This window comes from Phasianus colchicus, chromosome 7 (genome assembly GCF_987193195.1).
Source record: "Phasianus colchicus chromosome 7, bPhaCol1.hap1.1, whole genome shotgun sequence".
Lineage (NCBI taxonomy): Eukaryota > Metazoa > Chordata > Aves > Galliformes > Phasianidae > Phasianus > Phasianus colchicus.
In genome coordinates this window covers 3,325,606-3,351,871 of record NC_143442.1, presented here as the reverse complement: position 1 = coordinate 3,351,871, position 26,266 = coordinate 3,325,606, and the positions used below count along the sequence as shown (strand labels likewise).

General features: G+C 39.8%; 1 long non-coding RNA gene across 2 annotated transcripts; it reads left to right on the top strand.

Moving 5' to 3' along the window:
- Positions 1-521: 521 nt before the first annotated feature.
- LOC149917183 (uncharacterized) lies at positions 522-25,494 on the top strand. Of its 2 annotated transcripts, none has more exons than XR_016467981.1 (3): positions 522-733; positions 20,685-20,886; positions 25,401-25,494. It is a non-coding gene; the product is annotated as an uncharacterized LOC149917183 (long non-coding RNA). The 2 variants fall into 2 exon arrangements; XR_016467982.1 differs by lacking the exon at positions 25,401-25,494 and adding an exon at positions 23,235-23,322.
- Positions 25,495-26,266: the final 772 nt, after the last annotated feature.

Below are 26,266 nucleotides of genomic sequence, written 5' to 3'. Positions count from 1 at the left end.
AACCATGATGCCGTGGGCATGGTTGCCATGTGTATTACCATGTGGTTTGCCATGTGGATTACCACCTGGAGAAGCTGTGAACTGCATTAATTGCTAGTAGACTGTTACCAGCAAGGCTTTCAATTCTAAATGTAGCTATATATATAGCATTCTACTTTTCTTAAAAGTTACATAGATCTCCCTCCCTACTGCTGTACAGCAATGTGATGGCTGGTCATTCGCTACATGGATTTCTTAGTTCCTAAAGTATTTCCATATCTCAAACTTGCTACATTCTTAAAACTGGAATACCATTACTTGTTCTCTTTCATTCGTATATTTTAAGGTTCTTACTTAGCTAGCTTAAAAATAATAAAATGGTGACCTTTATCTGACATTATTAGCTTGTATTTTGAATGTTGTGCTTGTATTTTGAGGTTGCTTGTAAGGAAAATCAAGATTTACTGAACTGACTGTAATTGTGAGTACGTCCCATGTTTTAATGATTTTATTTTTGTTGGGAATTGCAGTATAGAAGAAGATGCATGCCCAAGAGTTGTTATCTGACTGGGTTACTGAAGACAGCAAGTCACTGACAGAGGAGCAGGAATTATCAGAAGATGAGTATCTGCCACCCTGTTTCTTTTGTGCTAACCACCAACAGCTGGAGACCAGGCTGAAGAGAGGGAAGAGAAGCACGTCTCAAGGAAGCATGTGCTTAAGCATGAAGATGAACAAAGCTTCCAGGGGAAAGGTACAGTTTTCTGTTGCCTTTAGTTGAATTTCTACTACTGCATATAGTAGATGAAAAAAAAAAAAAATCCCAATGCAAGTAAGTAGTTTTTACTTTACAGGCATTTTTTACCAAAGACTTGAACAGTGCAGCTAAGGAGTAACCTAGACAGGAGGGGATCTAATTGGGGGGATAAGAAATGTGGGGAAGATAAATGGTTGTTCATAGGTGGCCAGGGACTTTTCAGACTTTATACAATGGCTTCAGACTCGAGATTCATTGGTTTCATGCTCTTTTCATCAAAAGTGCAAGGTAGGACACCACCTTAGAGTAACAAGTCCTGTTGTGATTAATGGCTCAAAATGGTGACAGGACAGTGCCTATGCCTAGATAGCTAATATAGGTTCATATGTGGCTGGAAAGTATTTGGTCTCCTACAGAAGACGAGTTTCCTGCTGCCATCTTTATTTCACCCATTCTTGCATCTGCTGAAACATCTGGTGGTGGCTGATGTTGGAAACATGACAGTAGACGTGCTGGAGAACCAATCTGGCTCAGGATGAGAGTTCTTGTGCTTCCCTGTGCTGCAGAGCACTGGGGGATCTGGAAGTCTTTCATGCTCTGACATTTAGGAAGTTGAAATGCTCAGAGCAGGGTTGTCATTGGGTAAATGGCATTTCCTGCTTAACATTTCAGGAGCATATTTTTATTTTGTGTATTATTTTATAACTACTGATTAGAAGCTGGATCTTTAGTAAATGTGTACCTTAGACCATCAAATTTTAGTATAAAAACCTACCTTTTTTTCCACATTGGCATGCTTTTGTAGAATGTAGCCATGCGAGAAAAAAATTTGCTACAATTATTTACTTGGACATGCTAGTTAATTTTCTTCCAAATGAGGTACTTTGTTTTAGAAGTGGCACCTTCTCTTAAGTAGTTATTTAGAGAAAAGCTGCAGAAGATAGCAACTTCACAGAAGAAGGAAAAAAAAAAAAAAAAGCAACACCAAAAAACAACCACACACACAAGTTGGAAGGGCTTAGAATAAATTATTGCATGTCATTCTGTGGGAAAATCTTCCAGTACGAATGCTGTGTTGCTTGCAATGTGAGTGCCAGATCCACTCAGCTCTGCTTTGCACTTCTGTCACCCTTATCACTCATGAGACGATACTCTTCTACTGTAAGTGCTACCCCCAGCGGCATGTATTCATTTATAGGACTTGCATACTTATGCTAAAGTCAGACACCCAAGAGGCACAGGATGAATTGACAGTATAGGCAGATGCTTTCAGCAAAGAAACCAGCATGTTAAAAGAGCTTTAGCGTGGTTATTGTTTTGCCAGGCAAATCCGTGTACTTGTCATCAAGGTGTTAGGGAGTATTTCAGCCTCATTGTACAAGCTGGATACAAGATCTGTAATCAAGAGTTACATCATTTGGTGAGACAAGACCTGGAGGAATACAGCAAAGGGAAATGTGTATAATTAGAACAGTTCAGTTGCAATGGAAAGGGGCTTTGATAGTGTTAGAAATGTAGCTGAAACACATCGTTCCCATTGAACTGTCATCAGGTGTTAGGTCGTAGATGTCAATGGACTGGAGAGACCTCCATCCAGTGAAGGAGTGTGGGGTTCTCTCTTTGACCCTTCCCAAAGCTCAGAAAACCATCTACAAGTAACCCTCTGCCAAGCCACGAGGCCTCCTCACTGTTTGTGGACAGGCACCAAACTGGAGATTAAAAAAAGAGTACTAAATAAAAACTTAATTTGAAAAAGGCAGTTTGTTTTGACAGTTGGTCAAAGAATGTTGAGAAATAAGAGCATGGGCAATATCCCCCCTTCAAACTTCCCATAAAGGAAGAGCTTGATGTGGAGGCTGAGTCAGAAGTCAGGGAGAGGAAAGAGGCTCATAACCATGATGACAGGGAACCCGCTGCAGTTCATCGTGCATTAGGGACAATGCGCTTCCCATGGTGCTTTCCACACTACCACTGTTGCCAAAATCCTTCCTAGAAATTTCACTTAAAAAAAAAAAAAAAAAATTCTCTTGTGACACCCAATCTGAGTATATAACATCCAGCCTGCTTTATTTATATTTTTCACAAAATATTTATCACTACTGCCATAGCAATAACTAACCTAAAAAAAGAGATGAGGTTTCAATGCAATTTGACCTTCTCCAGACCCTGTCCAGAGCCATCTCTATTCTTACATGTGTATTATTGGCAAATGCTTTAAATTTTTGAGTTTGTAGAGGAAAATGTTCGACATCTCAGGGATTTTCAAGCCATGGAAGACTGCTTTCCACCCAGCACTAAATAGGTTGCCAGACAATACACCAGTTTTTAGGTGTCAAGAACGTTGTAACTATCCCTAGAACTTACTGTGCCATGAATTAATAACATTGCTCCTCATTGCCTTGTCACTGTTGTCTTTATCATAAGTCAAAGCTGTCATCTGTGGCAGCGTTTAAATGGGTAATTTCTAAAGGAGGAAAGGAGCTGGGTGCTTCCATGGGGCTGATGCTCCACCAGGGTGTTAGTGACAACCAGCACCTCTGGCATCCATGTTTTGGTCGAGGCTGTGAATGGATCCCTAACTCCAGCAGAGCTCCCCAGGTGAGCAATTTGGAAAACAAGTGATTTTATAATCATGCATAAATCATGCTTAGACATTTTTTAACTGAGGCTGCTGGCTGAGCACTGCTGGGTGCCCTGGAACGTGAGCAGCGCTATGAATATCAGGAATGCTAATAATGGGGTCCCATTTCTAACTCGGGAACAAGAGGTTCGTTGCATGCACATAACTTCCATGGGCAAACATTCCTCTTGTCTTGCTGCATGTGGGGTGTGGTTCTGCGTGAATAACCTCGGCTTTTTGAAAGAGGGCTGGAAGACAGTCAAATAATTGTTTCTTTGCCAATAACCGTAGCATGGGGAGATGCCAGGCTCAGGCTTTAATCCTGAAAATGACTCCAATGCAGTGAAGGAATCAAATATAGAGTGCAATTCGAGATGGAGGTCTTCATTGTTTTTTCTTTTTCCTTTCTTTCTTTTTCTTTCTTTTTTTTTTATTCTAAATAAATGGTTTAACTAATCTATCAGAACTATCTGTGGAAACAGTGGACAATTCATTGCAATGCTTGCTGTTAAGCAATTGTCTCCAAGGTGTTTAATATGGAGCAACAGCATAGGTCAGAGGGAAAGTATCAGAAGACTGCCTATACAAGCATCTGCATGTTTGACTTTTTTGCTCCAGATTCCTGGCTATCACTGTCTTTCAGATACCTAAGAGGGCCACAGTTGTCATAAGCATGTCTTAAGTGGTTACTTCAGAATTGTCCTGGGATGGTATCGAGCCAATCCAACAGCCTTCTTGCATGAAATATGCACAGCGGAAGAAGGAGAGAGGGAAGAGGAATGTGTGGCATTCCTCTGAGCCTTTCTGGCACAATTGTCCTGGTGGTACTGTTTCAGTGGGTGTAATCAAGAACAGCCTGTGGCTATGCTACAGCACATGGAGCTCCTTTTCTGCCCCTGATATGGCACACGACTGCAGCCTGGCTGGTGAGGCTTGCAGCTACCAGCACCTCATGGTGCGCTCTTCTTCTGTAACCAACGCAAATTTGACGTGTTTGGGAATCTGCCCTTATATTTTAAAACTCCATGCAAATGTGGTAATAATAACTACACTGACATTTGCTTTTGCTTCTGTATAGTATGTCTTTAATATGATTACTACCCTTAACATTTAAGGGAAATTTGACAGTTATGTAATCCCTTCAACGTTTAAGTACAACAGGAATCTATTATTAAGTGCAGTGGCTGGAAATGGAGCACTTTTTTCATTCACACTATAAACAGTTATGTTGGATTAGTAATCCCGCTTGTCAGAGTTGTTCACTGTTTGATATTAATCAGTAGGTTTATGAAAGGTGCAATAGAAGGCAGAAACAAATGGTAAAGATGATGTAAACCTTGGTTCCATAAAACCAGCCTCTATCTAATACTTAGGTTTACAACGTCTGTTTCAGTGACCATTAGACTAAGGGGAAAGGAAGTACTGTGTTATGTAATGGCACCCGTGAATATCTTTTGTTAAATGTATATTTAGTTTTTCACACTGTGTGCCATAGCAGACTGATGAAAGCCAAGACTTTTGAGAACATTCTTAGATTGTTTTGCAAAGAGTATGTTTTTCAGACTGTCGCATAGATCGACTGTGATACAACCTGGCAAAATGCTGATCAAATATTACATGACAAAATGAATAACATTTCCTTTTGTTGCTTATCCACAATTAAAATCATGCGCGTATCACTTCACCTGAATATTTCTACCTAATTTGTGGGTTTGTTATCTTCAAGCTACATAATTAATTTCTGTATCTTGCAAACTGTGTAGCAGTGTAGGACTGTTTTAATTTTTTTTTAACACTTCAGAATCCCTTCCTACATGTTCATGCAGCACGCACAGAAGAGCCAAGTCCTTTGGTTGCAAATGTCATCTTGTGAGATCTTTAGATGATCAAAGTGAAAATGACACCATTGTAGCACAAGATGCCTTGAAACAGTGAATATTAAATTATCATGATTGGTTAATGAACATGCATGATTAATGAAACAAAACATAGGCATATAATAAAGGCTTTTCTTGTAACTGTCAGTCATCTTCCTTGTCCAAATGCTTCCAGATATGTCCCCTATACACCTAACTTAATCGTTGACATGTATCTATATGCATATAACAATATACGGTAGTGAAATCAAATTGTAGTGTATGACCTCTCCATTAAAAGTGAAATTAAACTTTAATAGCATGTTTCTCTGCCTACGCCTGTTTTGAGGTGAGGTTTTTCCCCTTTTTAAAAATCCTGCTCTTTACAGTTCCGTTTTGTGTCTAACATAATCTTCATTGAACAGCACTAATCTTTGTCAAGCTATGTGTATCTTTCACCAATCACTTTTAATGCAACATGGCATTAGTTTCTTTTTTTAATTCTCGTGTCTAAATTTAGAGTTTACTTGGGGAAGGACCAAAGGTGTCAAAAATCTTCATCACTGCCTCATTATCAATCACTGTGATATTTTTGGAGAAGTCATTTGATTTGCATCGTCGGACCTCCTACCTAGCATCACAGAAGGCTGTGCATCAATAAAATTAACTTTTGTCACTCAAACCAAATTGGGCTGAGGCAATCCTGCCAATGTATAACGCAAGGAGAGAGGCTGATCCCAGAAGCATTCAAACTCTCTTTGGAATGGCAGAATAATTTAATTAATCAGCTTCTGGGTAATTTCCCAGAGATGTCCGTATGTCTCAGACAAAACCCAATGAGAGGAAAATAGATCACACCTACTACAGCCAATAAAAGGAGAAGGCTGTGATCAAACCAGATATATAAAGTGGTAGTGATGGGTGGATTGGACTGTTGCTTGCACTATCCTAGGACATCTCCCTTTATGGGGGCAGGCTGAGAGAGATGGTGCTGTTCAACCTGGAGAAGAGAAGACTCTGGGGAGTCCTCATAGCAGCCTTTCAGTATCTAAAGGGGGACTATAAAAAGAGGACTCTCTAGAAGAGTTTTTTTAAGAGGACAGGACAAAGGGAAATGGTTTCAAACTAAAAGAGGGGAGATTTGGATTGTGTATAAGGAAAGGTTTTTGCAGTAAGGGTGGTGAGGCACTGGCACAGGTTGCCCAGAGAGGTGGTGGATGCCCCATCCATGGAGACATTCAAGGTCAGACTGGACAGGGTTTGGAGCACCCTGATTGAGCTGTAAGTGTTCCTTTTGTTGCAGAGGACTTGGACTAGATAACTGTTAACGGTCTCTTCCAACTCAGATGATTCTGTGACACAGAACAGTGCTCAGCTGCTCCTCACCTGTTAAGCCTGGAGGAGGGAGCTATGATTTAGCATGCTGTGGCTTTGTACTCAGTTCCCTGTTGATCTGGAGGAAGTTGCTCCAGCTCTTCCCAGAGTACTGCATACCTCTCATCTTCTGCCAGCTCTGTTCCGCAGAGCAGCTCCTTGCGGTGGGATCACCACCCTCATTGCAACATCTGGAGATCTGCTCTGCTGCATGGAGTGCCTGGGGCTCACGTCCCAGGGCATCAAGGTGCTAAAAAGACAAAAAGAAGCTTCTCCTAGCCTGTCTATAATATATGCTATTTTTTTTTTTTTGCTTGAGGTTGTGTTAGCGAGAGTCAGGAGAGGTAAACACATCAAGAAACTAGAGACAAAGTAGACTTTTCAGAGGCCTTTTAGCAAAAGAAGCAATTCTGCTAAGTTTTACTAACCCTGGAGCACTTTTCTTAGTTTTAGAATGAAAGTGATGGATTTATTCTTCAGTATCTCCTTATTGTTTTTAACTGTCAGCTCATCATCCAGTTGCCACTCTTTTTCCTCCTCTTCTACACTTGTTTCAAGTGCTCAATTCCATACTGTATTTATACATGATATAATCTGCTCAGGACAGGTACTTGGTGGTGTATTTGACAGTCCTTTCCATGGAACCACGAATAGCCCAAGGACATAGCCCGCATCCATGTTTAGTGAAAGATTTTATTATTTTCTGAATACTCCATGAAGAATAATAGGGTTTTTGTGAGCTTGGAGAAGGGAATTTTGTTCATTTCTTGGAATTCAAGCAGTTCCGTAGCTGCATTTTGCCACAAGAGTTATCCAGTTGTTTTTTTTTTTTCTTCTTTCCTCACTGGTGAATATAATACTGCAAAGTCCTCAAAGCACTGAAGAAACTACTGAGCTTTTTATCCTCTCAAGAAAAGGTAGCAATTTATGGAGAGACTGCAGAAAGGCAGGATTAGGGGATTTTAGAAAATATAAACGTATTCCTTTTTGAATTGCATAGGCCTTCCTGAAGATATCAGTCCCAAGGAAAATGTGTGACTGTAGAATAAATGGATGCAAAGTTAAAATTGGAGTTTGGACGAAATCGCTACTTGAGCACTCTAATGTGCGTGGGGATGGATGCTGTCAAATCTCTGGCTTTCTTAGATGACTGTTTCGGTATTGTCTGTGATACAAATATTTAGACTTTGATCTACTTGTAAAGCCATAGAGGTTTTGAAAATTTTCATAGTATTTCCCCATTTCCTGAGCCAAGGAATGGATTTTTTCCAAAGCCTAAGTCAGCTTGTTTCATCTCAGAGAAAATAATGTTATTTCAGTCTACCTGGTTAGACCACTGGAATATGTGCATTTCTATGTGAGTACACATCAAAGGCTCAGTTTTCAGCAAACATTGCTTAAAGAAAAAAATCTAAAAAGGACAAAAGATCTCTATGTAATACATATAATTGCACTGTCTTTTGTTATAATATTACACAAATTTCAATTAACAAGAAAGTCTGGCCGCACATTTTAATTCAAATGAAATGTTATTGAATTTTATCTATTTAATGGTATGGGACATGAAAGGAAATGGTCTTAAAAATATCAGTGGAACACTAACTGGCAATAATGTTAATTGGCTTCTCTGTGCTCCCATACTACTGTGGATGCTTGGATAAGTCAGTTGGAAAGAAAAAGATAAACATGTATGACTGTGCTGGGTGAGAAATTGTTTCAAGAGACCGAACTATTTCATGGCAAGAACTGGGCCAAAATATTAAGAATTACAGCATTTTATAAACCAGCCATCATCCTTTCAGTGTTTGAGACAGTCAAGCTTTAGCTTGACATTAAAAAAGAAATTGTTATGTTTTCAACTTTTTTGGAGTTTTGAGATGGCTTGTTAAATTAAGTGCAAGAAGAAAAATGGATAAATCCAACAATTTATTAAAACTTGGGAAAAAAAAGGTCTTGAAAACAAACTTTCAAAGAATTCTGGCAGAATCAGCCATTCTCCTATTAAAAAAAAAAAAAAAGGAGTAATGGCACTTAAAAGATCCGTTTGGTTTTTATCTTCTCAATCCCCCAATACTTTACCATAAAAATATATTCCATATATTAATTCTTATTTATTCCAAATATAAATGCTATTTCAGTTGGGACTGTCATTATATACTTCTCATTAGGAATTCAGCAGGTAGTGGTATTTTTGTTTTTAGGAAATAGGATGATTCAGGTCATCTTCTTTCTATTCATTATCAGCCTTTGAAGTGCCATGGTCCTGGCATAGTTCATTATGTCTAATCCTGGGCTGTGCTTTACTCCTACTTTGACCTCCAACCTTCAACCAAACTCCTAAGCTGAATTAGTGGCCTCCTCTTAAAACATATTTTACTGTTGAAAGTAAATAAACTGTGAAAACCCTAACCTAGGAGGCAGTAATTATCAATGTGAGAGAAACCTATCAAATCAAGTTCAACAGAAAGGACAAAGCCAACCAGTTCTTTGGAAGAGTCACTCCTTTAAAACACAAGATAAGTAGTTTTTCACATTTGTGTACTGTACTTCTTTAAGTTTTTTCTTTGTGACTGACTCTCCATTGCGTCTCAGAACTGACAACTGTAGGATTGTACTTTCTGTTTCTTCAAGGTTAAGGATATTGATAGGTATCAATTCAGGGCATATTTATTCAAAGGTTGGAAAGTACACCAAACTATTGTCTTGTGTAGGTTTTATTGTAGAATCAAACATAAACCTGAAGAAACTACAATCCTGGTGTAATGTAGGAATCTAATTAAGACTAATGAGGCAACATTAGATTTAATGTATGATGCATTTTATATGCCTTACCATTAGAGCTGCAGCAAGCTGTTCATCAGAGCATCGAACTTTGGTGAATCAGCCCCTCCAGGCATTGTTAAGCAATGGGATCAGGCCTTCTTCTACCCATTAGATTGTGTTGGACTTGCAAAGATCTGAATGGAAATGGCAACTGAGGAGATGGGGAGAACAAGAACTTCTGACTGTCTTTGAGGGTTCTCAGGGTGTTGATAAACCAAGAAGGTAAATGCATGGCTGCGTGCAACGCATTTGAAGAGGTACAAGGCTAAGAGAAAGGCGAAGAGCGTAATGTGTGCCTGACTGCTTTATAGGCACATCTAGCAACGGGGTTGCAAAATGGCTGAGACTTACGTGATGCAATGTATCAAGAAGAGGTCACGGTGATCTTTCTAGTGATGGATGTCTTTGAGATGAACAGTATTGGAGTTTGCCCTAATGGTCAGGGAATTATGCATTGCACTATGAAGTTAAAGATAGTTATGAATGAAGAGAGAGTTAAAGAGTTATCTGAATACAACTGCAAAAACTTCAACTCAATTATTTTCAGTCAGGGAAAGGAGTGAATGGAGCCGATGAAACAAGTGTGGCAGCAAACACAAGAGATGGAGGAATATGCAGGGAGATATGCAGTGTTCTGCATGAGCTGAAGGAGACTGATGTCAGTGATAGCAGGGACTGTGTGAAATGCTGCATGCCATCCTCTTCAAGTAGTCACAGCTTTTGTAAGAGTTTAAGCCCCACAGCCAGAAGCAAGCATCCAGATCCTTCTGACTACAAAGGAGAAACTGGAGAGATTTAGGAGAATGTGATTGTTATAAAGTGGAACAGAGAAGAAATAAAGATCACCCTCTCAATCATGGGCCAAAGCAGTACCAAAGGGGAGAACACAAAGAAGATGCTGAGGAGTGATAGTCATGGAGAGCCCAGTTCAGAGGATCACAGCTCACTCTGGCATGGTGAAGGCTGCACATGAGCTGCATAGGCTGAGTCGTGGCTGTGTGAGCTTGAAAGTAAGAGCTTGTAAGCCAACTGCTGTCAGATGGAGCCAAGCGTGAGGAGGAGATGAGGTAAGGAGCAGTTGGTGGGTGTGGGGAGCAGGGGACAGAGAGAGCCAGTGTCAAAGTGCACTTCAGCCCTGCTGCTCCAGATGCTGCATTTTAGCCTACTACATCCTGAAAATTCATTCCAGTTTATATTATTGTATGTGTTAGTGATAGCTTGAGTGGTTGAGACTTTGAAGTATTTCATCTACACATGAAATTGGAATTTTTTTAAATTTTTTTTTCCTGTGGAACATAGCCATGGAAACCAGTAGTCTGTGCTGGAAAATAGATGACTGGAAATGTTCCTCGGTGACTAACTTGCTACAAGACGTTATTATAAGTGCATACAAAGTTATGCTTTTGACAACAAACAAATGCTGTGTCCTAGTTTTGCATTAGAGATTGCTTCCTTGGCAGCAAAGCTGGTCCGAGGTAGGAGCTAATGTTGGGATGGCTGGAAGTGGTGCTGCTAGGAGAGCAAAGGTATTTACTGAGCACATTTGAACTGGGGGTGGGACATCAGAGAGAACCCTGAGAGCCCAGTGGGGTGCAAAAAGGCAAGGAAGACGGGAAGGAGCAGAGCGGGGGGCAACATGTTCACAAGTGGTCAAGTATTGACCCAGCTCCCTTCTGTCAGGTAGGGGATGGACAGGACTTCAATGCAAGCCTGACGCTGAGAGTTTTTACAGTCCCCTGGTGTGTGTGTGTAACATGCTCAGACCACCCGCTCACCCCAACCCGCACTGCGGGAGGGGCAGAGAGAAAGCACATGTGAGGGGCTTGTTTTTCTACTGTGTAGGTCTGCTCTTTCTTTTCCTGAGGGCATACGCATGTGCCTACCTGTGTAAGTTGAATGCTGTTGGTGCTTGCTTTGTGCTCGGTGCTGAGCAGCAGGTAGATGGAGAATGCATGTAAACCATGAACTGTACAGGTTTATGGAAACAGCCAACTCATGTGACTCTTCCATTCCTTCTCCCCTCGTGCTCTCATCCATTCATAGAAAAATCAAAAATGCAGGAGTGAGTTTTGATTTACTGTTAGTTCATGAATTTATTTCTGTGTTGCTGTCCCTTCTCTGACAGCCTCATCCAATGCTTCAGCTGGATAAATGTTTAGTTAATGGCCAGTCTTCCTGTTTGAGGTAACAACGTGCCCACATTTTGTAGCACATGCACTGGATTTGTTTTGTTTTGTTTTTGTTTGTTTTTATCTTACCTTTAGGATTTTGTTTTTTCCTTGAACTCTCTACTCAGTGTTTACCATCTGGGTACATGGATCCCACAGACCATGGTGCTCCCAGTTGGGTTCCTTCATCTAATGCTGTGAGCATTGGTCCCGTGGGTATCACTTGTCTACTGGGCTTTGTGACACTGCAGACAAAGCAAGCAGGGTAAGACATTTGGAAGTCTCCTAAAATCCTGCTACTCAGAGTTTAGCCAAATTCAAGGGAAAGTGCAACAGAATAAGGTATACCTACCTGCCTGTCCTGGTTGTGTGAGTGCTGTTTGGATGTAGGTCAAATTCCTTGAAGGTGGTAAACACCCTTTCTCTCTTGGATTCCTGCAGCAAATGACTTTTCCTTCAGAAATGGAGCGCTGCCCTCCTTTTCAGCCAGCATCCTTCTGCTCTCCCTCTAAAACAACTGGTGCTGCCACAGCTTGGGATGCCTGTCTGATACGTAAGCACACACTGGAGTGGCTGATAGAAAACCACCCAGATGAGCCTCAGATAGCATTCATAAATTGAACGTGGATCTGCTGCATGTCAGAAAGTGTAACTCACTGCAAGCAGTTTGACCAAACTTGTTTCCCCACTGACGAGCATTCAAGGTGGTTTTTACATAAATAACCTCTGAATGAAGCAAATAGGTGGTTTGTGCCCCAAAGCACTGCGGGGTTCTCTCTGCAAGGCTGTGCTCAGCTTCAGCATGCAGCAAGCAGGCAGAGCCAAGGGCTGGTTTTAATCTGCTCCCTTAACCCCCTGTCTCCATAGGGACCCTCTCTTTGAAAAAGTAAATCATGGGCGACGATCTGGGAGAGCCTGATACTTCCCAACTCCTCAATAGGTAAATTGCCCTGTTAGGATTGCGATCTGTGCTCCTGTCCTCATTCTTCATATCTCACTTAAAAAAAAAAAAAAAAAAAAAATAGAAAAATATCTTCCAGGGACTTCGAGTTAAGCAAAGGCACTTTAGAGTCTTTTTCTAATGTCATTCTGAAGTTAAAAAATAATTTGACTTCAAGGGAGATACGGCCCAATTTTTTAAAAACTTAATAGGATTAGTCATGGGAACTATATTTAGCAAAAGTTCAACTTTATCCATGTATTTTAATGTGGGAAAAGTGTGTCCTTTTCCCTCTGCTAATGTTTGATGTATTCCAGCCCTCCTGCGAGTGTGTTTGAGTATCTTAGGGGCTCTGGAGTGGAGGAGAACTTCCTCTCGGATTCTCTCTGTTTTCTTTCGTGAAAATGACATTCCTAAGCTGTTTCACTTTCTGACAGGAAATGGAGCCTTGCCAAAAATGATTAAAGTCCAAGAAAGCATAACAGTTCCAAAGCTGCAGCAGTTCTTTAGGAGTCCCGAGTTTGACATTGTGTCAAACAAATGTGAAATATTGTTTAATAAATTTGAATAATACAGGGAAAGGGAAAAATGGTTCTTGGCTTATAATGCTGGTGCTCTTTATTAAGTCTGTAAAGGACTGCCTAGCTCTAATAAATTGAAATATATACATAAATATACTTGTGCATGGATAACAGTTTAATATTGTAATATATATTGAACCGCACACGCGCACCCCCCCACGTGCAGACATTGATTTATACACATGTAAGTCCATATATATTGATACGTACATGTAGACCTGATCACAAGTTTGTCTATATTTATACACGAAATTACCTTTTGCAGGCAACCCAAGCGCTGCTTCGTTTAAGCAATATCTTAAGTATTATTTATAAGGTGCGGCATGAAATTATGGCTTTATAAAAATAATCTAATGATAAAACTTGCTAATGCTTTCTCGATGGGTTTTAATTCTTTGTTTGCCTAATGGCTGCAATCTGCAGCCTCTGTTGGTGCCGGCTCACACCTCATTGAGTAACTCCAGCATTATGAGAAGGGTCGTGCGTGGCTCACTAAAAGCAGTGAGAATGGGATGGCACCCCATAGCCTGCTTCTGCCACCTTTGCACGTGTAGAAACTCCTCCTGCCAGAAGGCCTACCAGTTTCTGCAGTCCAACAGTTCTCAGTATTGGTTTATTAGCACAGCAGCTCTGCTGGAACGAGCCAGACATTTCTGTGCTGTCAGCCCTAGGTGTTAAAAAGTTCTGTCAGGCTCCCGTAGTCCTAAGGTTACTTTTCGGTTAGGAACCCACAAAATAGCTCCAACTCCCTCTGCATTAATAAGTTGGCCTAGTTTCCTTTGGCTGTTGATCCTGCTGGGTTCACTGAAATCACATTTTCAAGTTGTTCTGTGACCACAAGGCTGGGAATTTCCTTTTCTCTTTCTTTTTTTCCCCCCTTTTTCTTTATTTTAAGGCAAAAGCTGAATTACATCATCACCAGATTCCAGGACTTTCAAAATGACTCCAATGACTCAAGACTCACTAAAATCAGGGCAGTTGGCAACTTCACTAGAAAACGTGAAGAGTTGCTTTGTTGGTTCCCGCAAGGAAACCTCCACATTTTTCCCTTCTGTCAGATACATTGCTTCTCCAGCAAAATATATCAAATATTCAGGAACTTATAAGAGAATAAAAATGTTCCCATGTCACTGTCTCAAAGACGAAACATTCTTTAAGTGAGATGCATTTCAAAGCGAAGCTATGGGAAAGGTTGCAATTTTTCACTGCTTGTACGGGACTGTGGTGCTATTTGTTTGAAAGGAGTCATTTTTTTTATCAGTTTTCCAAACAGCATTGGAGATTTTTGCCTTAGCCGAGCGGAGCCGGGTTGGTACGTACGTCATTCAATCGGGACAGCGATTCGTGGCTAGTTCTCAGCCAAGCTAAATTGATCAGACCAGTCAGTCAATGTCATTGAGCACTATTTGTCACTTCATAAGCAGCCACAATCTGCTGCTCTATAAATGCAGAAGGACCGTCGAATAAATCACATCAAGCAGTGGGAGTAGATTGTATCCCTTCATCCATAATTGGTGCGCTCTTCTCTTGTCACTTTTGCTCGTTCCCCGCGATGCCAGCGCCGATTGACACTGACAAAGGAAGAGCAGCTGCTGTCAGAGGCGCTGAATCTGTCTGCTGCTCCGCTTAGTAGTTATCTATCATCATTTTGTATTAACATCCCCCCAAAAACAGGCTTAGAACTTCTCTGTCTGGTCTGTTGATGACATATGGAGGGTCTCTGCTAGGCAATGGGAGGAAGAGGATTGCTGCGATAGGAAAGCTGGTTGCAGCCACTTCTGAATCCGTCAGGGAAAGGAGTCTCTGCTGCTGTGTGGGTTGCTGCTAATTTTGCAGGGGAAAAAAAAAACACGAGGGGAGCATGACGGTTTGCTGTAAACAGCCCTTCTGGAGATGCACGAATCATTGTACTCTGCTGGTGCTGGGATGCTTTATGAACTATGCTTTCGTGAAGTGATTGCACGCTTATACACTTACCAAAATAATTAGGGAAGAGGAACATACCGAAGTGTATTAGTGACTGTTCAGCATGCCAAATAAACAGTAAACAGGTACAGCGTTTGGCAAAAAAAGCACCCATGTTTACTAAGCAGACAGATGAACCTTCTTTGTTGCGAGGGTGTGCCAGGCTACAAACTTTTTTTCCTGGAGAATCACTTCTCGCCTTCTCCCAGGAATATGTGAGCTTGATCAGCACGCTCGGCCCCAGTGTGGCAGCAGAATACCCATATCAAAACAACAAGCTCACAGAGCAAAATACCCTGTTTGCTTGTAAAAAGAGCATGGCTGAATGTGCTATTGCTAAGAGTACAACCCTGGGATGTTGGGGTTCCAGCAAAACGGTCTGGATCCCTTATTTTTTGGAGGTGAAAAAGTCTTGAGTCTCTGTTTGCATACGAGTAAGAAAGCCACTCATGCAGGGAAGTAGTGAAACACTTGTTTTTCAAGGTGCTCAGCATAAATGTCATGTTCCTGGCAGGAATCAGTGCTGGACCCAAAGGCAAGCAGCAATATCATATGCTTCCTGCAGTTTTTAGTCTGGGTTGCAAAATCTGAGAGAGGATGTCTCTTGACCCATGTGCACAGATGATGAGCAATTTTCTTTTCTGTGCAGAAGAAATTGTCCTGAAAGCATGCCAGAGACCTTAGTAATAGGTAAGCAGCACCAACGATTTTATCTATAAAAGGCTTAAATCTGTTAATATTCATATAAATTCTGCCATAAGAACAACCAACGTTCAAAAGAAAATTCAAAGCGATTGATCATAAAAGTATTTCTCACTGTATGTAAGACTTTGACTTGTTTTTGAGTCAACGTAATAGAAATGTTATGCTTAAAAACAAACCGTAAGACAAATGAACGTACGACGTATTGCTGAACAGCATCCAGAGGAGGCAGCTTACATAGGAGTGCATTCACTGTCAACATCTGATACTGAAAAGGTCAATAGTTAATTAAATAATCCATCACCTTAGGATAGAGAGCAGTCCTCACTTCTGACAATCAATGACAGAAATATTAAAAGGTCAGAAAATGAGTTACTATATATTGTGTTTTCTTATTGTGCATTATAAAGATATGGCTTGTGTTGGGAGGCGTGAAGATAGGTAGGAAGAAATATTAGCTGTTGTCCAAATATTTTCTGAAATGCTCTTTTACCAGGCTTCTTTATGTGTTGGCTACTGGAACGATGGGCCTCAGAGATGTAGTAAACTTCCATGTCCACTTAGAACAACAATTTAGGAATAAACCACAGAATTTATCAGACACTTTGTTTATCAATCAAGGCACTTTTAGGAGCATCTTTCTCTTGTTTCTGTTGAGGTTATACTGGAATAAACTGTGTGTTTTGACCCTCAGGTATGGTTTGGATAGGAAGTGTTATGTTGGGAACACAAGGCTGGAAAACCTTGTCCCAGAAACAGGGAGCTTGAGTCCTGTTTTCTGGACCCAATAATGAAGCCTCCACAACTGCTGTGCCTGCCCCTGTGCTGTGCATAGGCTGCTCCTTGCTTTGCATGTCTTGCACATGGATCTGGGGTTATCCTTACAGGTTATTACGCTAGTCGAAGTGTGATGATTATTTTTCCTTGCATTTTTCAAAATGAGTTGTAGTTTTCTTCTAGATTTCTGAATGGAAAATGTGTCTTATGTATGGGTGAAAGCAGGTTCCCACAACCAGCACACATTGGGTGATGCCTTCCTCCTTACTCGTCTTCCATAGGTGCACCATAGCATATACCTTCCCCTCCCTTTGCTGTGCAGCATGGAACAAATACGTATTTATTGCTCTGTGTTGCTGCTTGCCCTTTTTTTTCTCCAGTCCATTCCTGGTACATAGCTACACCCTGCCTCAGTGTATGAAAGTCACCACGCTCAATTCTGGCAAGTGTTATATGATTATTTTATCTCTCGCTATAAAGCGTTTCGAAAGACTTTGTGCGAGAGGCAATATAAAAATAAATTGAATTGAACTATGGCTTCACCTTCCCACTTTTTAGTGCAGAAACCTTTAGAGCAAAAACTGCAATATAACGACAAAGGAGGAGATTAAGACTGTGTTAAGACCGTGTCAGGAAAGAGGTGATGCTGTATGACAGGTCCGACCCTTTGTGAGCAGTTTGGTTTTGCAATGGGCTGTGTATTAATTAGATTTTAGGCATGTTCACAACTGGGAAAAAACCTGTTTGTATTTTTAGTGGGAAGGTTATTTTAAGCCATGAGAAAGGTATTAGATACTATCTACCATGGTGTATTTGTATAAACAAAGGTCTACCTGATGATTGTGCAAACATCTGTTCTGCTCTTACCCAACATTGCACGGTTCATTAAAACTTACCCTGCTGGCCCCTGAAAGGCCAGTTCTGGAAGCACATCATCTTACTTACAGGATCCACAATTGCAATAATTTGTCTTCTAAAAGAAAATAATCTTAGCTTAGGGTAATAAGGTTTTTTTTTTTTTTTCCCCTGCAGAAATATGATTTTATGTTTTACAATGCAGGCTCAATAAATTACATTAATAAATGACTCCTAGTTCACAAGAAGTGCTGTATTTTGACAATATCAGCCAACCTTTCCATTTGTTTAAGCAAGAAAAGTGGGGAGCCAAAATAAAGCTGTTACAGAAGAAATCTCAAGAATGTTTATGAAACTCTGCTCTAGCTACATTTATTAGGAGTTGAAGCATAGTCTTAATTTGTCATGCAGAATTCCAGGGGAGTGAGTAATTTCTAGAGCTTCTCTAAATGCCAGGACTTAATATTTTTTTCTGTAGCAATTTGTTTGTAAACATGGAGTGAATTGTATAGGTTGCAGTGTGATAAAAAGGTATCCAGGATTTGTCATCTTCTGCTAGCAGCTGTTGGGTTTATTTTATAGTATTTCAGATAAATGCAGTGCTGATGGCAAGTGAAGGCACCCTGAGGTTCTCTGATGGTGGGCGCACACCAGGTTGAGCTGCAGTAAGCTGTTTGTTGGGGATTTAATCACTGCACTCTCACCAAGGTGTCACCTGCAAAGTGCCCACATCAAGCAGGGAGATGGGCTTCAATCTCCCCTCTGACAGAGGTGCTTTGAGCATCGCTTCTCTGATGTAAAGAGTGCAAGCCTGGCTTCTCAGGGGTGACTTTTAAGAGAACAGCTCTGATGAATTTTGCTTGCCAAACTCCCTGGTGTTGCAGGAACGTGGGATATTTGTTCCTCTCCTTCTCTTCTTATGGCATACTGTCTGTCATGGTGGTGTCTGCTCTCTTACGTTCTGGTCTGAGGTTGTGTATGTATAAATCCAGCACGACAGGGACGGACCTGCAGCTCAGCTGCTGCTGAGGAACTCGTATCTGAGTGTCTGCTTTGGAGTTAGTCTTGGACTGAGATTGGCATGATCCCATGGGCTTGCTCCCTGTTACTGGTGGGACTGGCCACATTCTGTTGACTCTTCAAAATTAGGTGTACTTAGCATGTTAGCTGAAGATTCGTTCCATAATTCCACGCTGTCATTCACTGCAGTCAGTAGGGCAGTGCACAGAACGTGACCATTACTTGTCTCCATCCCTAAGCTCAGCTGACCACCCCAGCGCTCCCAGAGGCCAAGTCAATTCTTGGAGACTGTGTTTGAGGCATGTATTGACTTGGGACAGACGTAAGCCTGCCTCCACGGGACTCTCTATCCTTTCAAAGGGGTTTTTTTTTATGGCTTTGGCTAATGTGGCTGTGACTGTTTGTCTTCAGTAGTACGTCAGTTCTCATGGTCTCCTGCTCACCGGATCGATTACACCATGTCAGACAAACAGAGCAAAAGTCATCATCTAAGGGGAAAACCCACTCGTTTCTCACTGCATTCCCAACCACTTCAGAACCTCTGCCAGCACATGTTAACTCTGATAACATTTCAAGATACAGCTTTAATGAAATGAAGGTCTTGCTTGCAAGGCCGTGTTGTCTGAAGTTCTTCAATTGCTCATTTAAATCCAGCATAATTAGTACAACTACAGACTTTGTTGTTATACATGCTGAAGTATAATGGCTGCTATTATAGCAGCTTGCAGGAGCAAAGATATATGATATTGAACGATATGTCAAGGAAAAATAAACATGTTTCATTTCTTCATTAGATAATGTTTATTTATAGCACAATATATATCTACCTCCACTGTACCATTAAAGTTTTGACTGCTTTTTAACTATAAAATTTGATATTGTTGTGGCAGCTGCACTACTCAAATGATTGCTATAGTACAGCTGTTATCAAAGAGTAAGATTTATAGCTACACTACATGGTGTAAAGATATGTGCATATTTACTTTGTGTTTTACTACTTATGTCCTATATTTTAATGACACAAGGTGAGATGAAATAGTGAAATAATAAACTCCTTTGGAGCTGCAAAAATGAATGGTCCAATTTGTTTAAATTTGATGTTTAATTTTCTATTGTGCTAGCAATATAAGCCTTTTCTTCTCTGCTGTTTTGCTTTACTTAGGCATAGTTTACACATTAGTAGTGACCTTAGTTTTTTATTCTGTTTTTACTTTTCAGAGAAGCCTTTTGAACTGAAGGGAAAATGGCATTCTTGATTAAACATATCAAGCAATGTTATATTCTAGGTGAAAACTGATGTTTTGGCCCTTGGCTAGATTGTTAGGCTGCATGGGCAGTCTTCTAGAAAAATTATTGAAAGAGTGAGTGTAAAGGGCACTTAGATCCCCTTTTACATGGCTAATGTCCTTTACGTGATCAGATTGGAACAGCCACATGAAGTATGAAAACAAGTTCAGAAGATCTCAGCATGGGAAGGGATGGCAAAGTCCAGTTATCTCACTGGGTGGATCCTGATCACCTGTAGAAAACTCATGTAAAGCAAGTGCACAGCTCTACTGCCCAGACTCCAAGTGAGCTTGTAAGAATGGTTTTGTAGGATGAAAGGTTTATGAGCATAAAGTATTTGTAGGGAGTTGCTTCTGGTTGCAATTTCAGTTTTGTCAGTGAGCAATGTCTTTTTGTCTGTCCTCCCTAGTTTTCCACTAATTAGCATTAATTCACAAGAACTGTCTAATCAAACAGGCATAGAAACAGAACCAGGTTATTTGGTGAAGGCTAAGGTATATAAGCAGAAATGTGACACAGATCAAGTGCAATATATAGTCTTGTGGATAAGAGGAGAATTTTAATCTCAAGCGTTCTCTGAAACTCCAAAATAATAACAAAAACCAACAGAAGAAACAACGACCAAAAACAAAAGGAGAAATTAAACTAAAGAGAAATGATATACTTTAGATTCTTAATTAATTGCTGTCATGTGCTTTTGCGGTCCATGCTGAGTACAGTGGTGTGCATGGTAAATTCTACCATGTTGCATTTAGTTGTGGATGGGTGAAGAAGAGGTTTCAGTTGCTCCTTATAATAATCTGGTAAAATGTATTCATTGATGGCTGCGTCAATCACACGTTTTGTTTCCTACCAAACTGTTGTGTGTCAAATCTTCTCTACGTATTTATTTTTGTTGCATCTCTTGTTTTGTTTGAAATAGTAAACTGTTAACTACAGCAACCTGCTAACGTTGAGCATGCTTCTGTCTTCTATTTCAGCTATTCAAATCAACTATGGCTATACCACGTCCATGTCTATCCACCGTACTTTCCAACTATTTTGATAAAATCAAAGAGAGCCACTGAGATAAAGTTTAAAGGGAAGAGCTTTGTGGTGGACAATTCGAAATTAACAGGCTCTTCCTGCTATGCAAGGCAGTGACAAGCTGAAGATGGAGACTGCACATCATGGGAGAGGAACGTAAGGATTCTGCCAGGTTTTAATGCAACATACTGGCTATTTTGACTTGGTAGGATGAGTAACTCATCATGTTATGGTACATTTTGTTTTGTTAGCTCAGTTCACCATTTTCTATCCCTACGTACTCACACGCTTTGAATGCTATGTAATAATGTTGTGAAAACAGGCTTTCTCATGAGGTCTCCTTTCCTTCCTGGATTTTCTCATGTCACAATCCAAGAATAGCCATTTGTCTTGATATTTCAGTTTTTCTTTTTTCCTTCTTTCTTTTTCTTTTTTTTTTTAATTCACAGAACAAAAGGTTATGACAAAAAAAGGAAAAAAAAAAACCAAAAAAACAAAAAAAAACCTCATGTCTTGTTAAAGATTTGGCTCCAGATTTTGGCTGTGGTCTGAGAAAAGCTTCAGACTTCCTATTATTTCCTATTATTTTACTCATTCACATTCATCCGTACTGTGAACTTATTTTGCCTTAGGGTGGTAGCTTGCAGAATTTACTTAGGCATTAGTTCTTATCAAAACTTTGACCAGCAGCTTGGAGATCACTGGAGTCCCTAAACACAGGGGAATATACAAGCCCAGTTAATATGCAAATTACTGCTAATTAGACAAACAAGCAACCAGTAAAGCAGATCTGGCAAGTGAGTTGACATTAGGTAAAGTACATGTGATAATTAATAAACTGGAAATTTGGATGGCCATCAGAATGGAAAATATATTAGTTTAGCCATGCTTGATCAATAGCTACTGTCTTTGTGCGTTTATGTTGAATAGCATCCATTCACATACCTCTGATTCTAGCAGAAAGAAAAGTGCTGAATTACATATGCCCTGCTGATTTCAGTGGTAGGGACCATCTCCATGGCTATGGAGATCAATACTTTAAAAGAGTTTACCAAATAGTAATTTTCAGTGGTGTCACTGGCTTTTTTTTTGCTGTTTTTTTTTTCTCTCCCTTCCCTCTGCCAGAGATCAGATTTTGCAATTACAAAGTAACCACATCCTAATCCTACTAATCAGAAACATTTTTTCTGTTTTGTTTTTTTTGTTGTTGTTGTTGTGTTTGTATTACTTTCATTCACTTTGTCTTAACTCTTATCTGTTTATCAAAGATAAATGCCTAAAAATATTCACCTCTCTTTTGGAGGGGAACTTTTCCAGTGACCAGACATTAACAGTAGCTCTAATATTATAACTGTACAGAAATATTCTTAGAGTACATAATGTGTGTGACTTTTTGAGGTTCGGGAAACAGAAATGAAAACCAGTAGCTCTGCTATAAATACTTCTGCATCATCTGTTGAGTCCATTTTACCCCATTTAAAAATAAATAAATAAATAAAAAAGAGCAGTAAGAAAGATAGAAAATAAGTAGCAGGAAAACATGCTGAAATAACACACCCACTAAAATAATGAAGCCATAAACACAAGGAAAATGTGTGTTAAGGCTACAAAAATACTTTACCTCAGTTCCCTCGGGGCCAGTCTTTACAAGACACATGGCCCTTTTCACTTTATGAGACGAGCCCAAGACGCTAAGCTGTGTTTGCAAGGCTGGGCAATACTTTAAGAAAATATTGTAAGACTTTGCTATGCCTAGTCTATCCCAAGACCCTGAGCCTATATTCAAAAGACTTTTTTAAGGAAATACTGAAGCGTATGCTTGACATGGAGTATATCTGTCACCCAGCTGATTATGCATGCTGGTCTGTTAGCTGATGTTATAGAGCTGATCCCGTAATATGGAACCATCCCAGAGCAGTCCTTTTTAAGATATATTGAGTACTATGATTGTATGATTGTCTTTTATTTCTTGAGATTGAACAAAACTGTATCTTAAATGGTTGTAATAGGTTTATCTTTTCTTGGGTGTTATGTGGCTGCTCTGTGCTTTGCAAATACATTACTATACTCCAACAGATCTCCATCTTTCCCTGTAACATCTCATTACTTCTTTATTTTATGCTAAGGAATAAAAATAAACCCATCTCTCACTCCCCCAAACTTGTGAGGTGATGCAGAAACATTTATAGAAGTAACACTGATTCTGGTTTGTGTCTGTTGAGGATAGGGTGATACATGATTAATTGCTGGACAAAGATAGCTCTGTCTTAATAATATTTATGCTATTGTCTTCGAGGTCTTAGGAGTACTTTCCAGTGCCAGATAAGTTAGTATTTCCTGTGACTGAAGTCAATGAGACTATCTGTGTGAGCAAGTACTGCTGATTACAAGCAGCGACTGTATATTTCAGTAGTTACAGCCATATTTTGACCAGAAGTAATCCAACATCTCAGCTAGTGCCAAATTTTCAGCACGACATCTTTGATTTCCAATCTTGTGGCCAGGTTTTTCACTCAGCTGAGCACCCAAAGACACTCAGTGTGCTGCACACCCAGCTTTCTGCTGAAAAGGGAATGGAGGTCCTTTGGAAATCCAACTGTGTGATGGTGTCATCCCTCCACAGGCTTCCAGTGGCCATGCAATTGGTAAGGGTGGTTTGCAGCATGTGGAAGAAGCACACATTTCTGTCTTTCAGGATGGTGAAGGAGTGACTGTGTACGTGGGTGGCATTAAAAACAAATTTTGGCGTGTTTTTAAGGTTGTGTCTTCTTCCTCGTGTACCACATTAGATAGGGTTTTAGCACTTATCTGATGAAGCGAATCTCACCATCTCTTTGAACAAAATGCTCCTTGAAACCATACAATGCCAGAATTGTGTCTGAAACCATGCAGAGGGGGTGGACGTGGCTTTGAAGGTGGTACAGCACTGATTTCACGAGACCTCAGTCTCTCCTTTGATGTGACAGATAGTATGCGTTGTACCGACCACGTTGTGGTCCCCTGGTCCCACTTCCTCCTCCCCACTGAAAATGTTATCCCTTTTTGTGAGCTCATGGCAGGATTGAACCTTTTTGGCTAATCTGCACTATGATGATAGTGGCTCTGCAAAAACACTGCCTTTTGTTTTGCCTTTTTAATCACTTTCTAGTGATAATGCACCAAAGTTGTTACCGTGTTGAATTGAAATGATTTTCCTTCATTATATTATGATCATGTAAAAAGAGGAGAAAAGCTTTCAGATGGTGGACTCTTACATTAGTGACAATATTGAATACGTACTATTACAAAAAACATTTATAACCTCTTAAATTTACTTTTACTATATCTGATCTGGCATTTGCTGCCTATATGCTGGTGTCCATATGTGTATGTTCTTAGATCAGTGTGCACGTATCATATGGAAAGAGGAAGTGGGCTGACCAACAAAATCCATCAGAAACAAATATGATACAGTACCAGTCTGCTTCAATGCTTTTCTCAGCATCCAGAAGCCCTCTTCTTTCCATCATGGTTTCTAAGCCAGCTGAGTTTTTCCAGTGCTCCATTCCCATCCTGAAAACAGATGAAAGAGGTGTGTAGAAGTATCCAGAAATATACCTTATAAAATCTGGTTTGAGTAATACTGATTTTTTGCTTTTGGATTAATCAGCTTTCTCTAAATTTTTTTTGTTGTTTTTGTATTCTGTTTTTGTATTCTTCTATAAGAAAAGTAGGGCAGGAGAAGATCCACCCCAGAAATAGGCAAGTGTCCTTTTCAGAGCATAAGGAGAGTTCTTTTTTGAGGGCAACAGTTAAGGTGATCCACTGCTTGACACTGTAAAATGTTCTCAAAGAGCCACGTATCCAGCTTGCAAACTTCATCAATTTGTTCGTTGTTGTTGAAGGGGAGAAGAACTCACTGCCCCCTCCATGCTGTAGAGTTTCTGCCAGAGATGTTACACATGCAACTTCTCAACTCCTACAGCAAAACCTAATGAAAATCCTGAATCTCTTCTAGAGGGGAATAATAAAAGAATAAGTCTCTCATCAAATAAATAGTTTTCTCTAACACATAAGTATTTATTGGCTTTTCTTTTAGGTTTGATGTTTCTTCTAAATGATGTGACCCCTCAAAGTAATTTGAGAAAAAAAAAAAAGTTTATCTCAGCTTAATCCACTGCTCAGTGGTCTGTAGCTTTCTTAATAGGCACCTGAAGATCATTTGGAGTCTTGATAATATTCAGTAGGTGCTGGAAGTACGTATCCATTAACAGTATCTGTTCCCTAGCTATGAACAGAAAAATTATTTCTGGTCATACAAAACTCCTAAAAGTTTCCTGGATGACGGACAAAATCATAGCTACTCCCTTCACTTAAAAAAAAAAAAAAAAAGAAAAAAAAAAAGAAAGAAAGAAAAAAGAATGAATGAATTATTTTTCTGCAAAAATTAACTCTTATAATTAAACTTTTTTTTTTTTTTCTTTTTAAATTATCTCATTCTCCTATTCCAAGTATATTGGTTTAGTGTGACGTAATTTAAAATAGATTGTCTTTGTTTTGCTGGAATGTTTGCGTGTTCTCAGTCATACGAAGTGTTGAGAATGAAGCAAGGATGGCTTAATACATAGCATACATAGCAGAATACTGTGATTCTGTGAATACACCTTGACAGAGGTATTAATTCATTGCAGGTTTACTCCACATGGAATCCCTGTATTTTTATGACATGTACAGTTGGTTGTAATGCCACACTACGTATCATGTACAACATCAAAGAGCTAAGTAAGTATAAAGGTATGCTGTATTTCTTCAGTTCATGTCAACAAAATCCCTTTCAACCTTGGATACCTTCTGCTTAAAAATCTTTAGCTATTGCTGCGTTTTTATTTGCAGCATTTCTGTCCAAAAATAATATTTGTAACAGGAAAATGGAATGATGGAATGCTTAGGCTGTCTTTTAAATTTTGTTTTATTTTATTTTTGTTACAGTTTTAGAGTATTTAACTCTTAGCTGTCCTTGGAAAGTAGGCAGGAGTCTCCCAAACTAAAGTGATGTCTTAGAGTATAGCATCAGCTTTCTACTCAGCTACCTTATTATCGTTTTTGTCTTAAATCAGCCTTCTTCCCCCACTAACCATGACATTTTCACCATATGAGAGGATATCTGACAGCATATTTGCTGAAGACTTCGGAGACGATGATCCAGCTGTCCCCCCCCTCCCCCCAAATAAGACAAAGGGAACAATTGTCCAACCTTTACTCCTGTTGATGGCTAGGTACTTGCCATTAGCTGGCAAAACATTTTAGGGAACTGGAAAAGATTTTGTTTGACAAAACAGTTTAAAATACTGGTCACAATTGAAACCAGCTGCTACAGATACTCGCTTTTGCAGTAGTGTAATTATTATAATCTTTAAACTTTCTATAGTGCTGCTACTACGAAGGCAAACGACTTGCATGCGTTTATTTTCATACAGTGTATCTGAAATGTGCCTATCTCTGAGGTGGACAGATGCCAATCAGTGCACAAGGTATTGTATAACATAGCTCGGGGCTT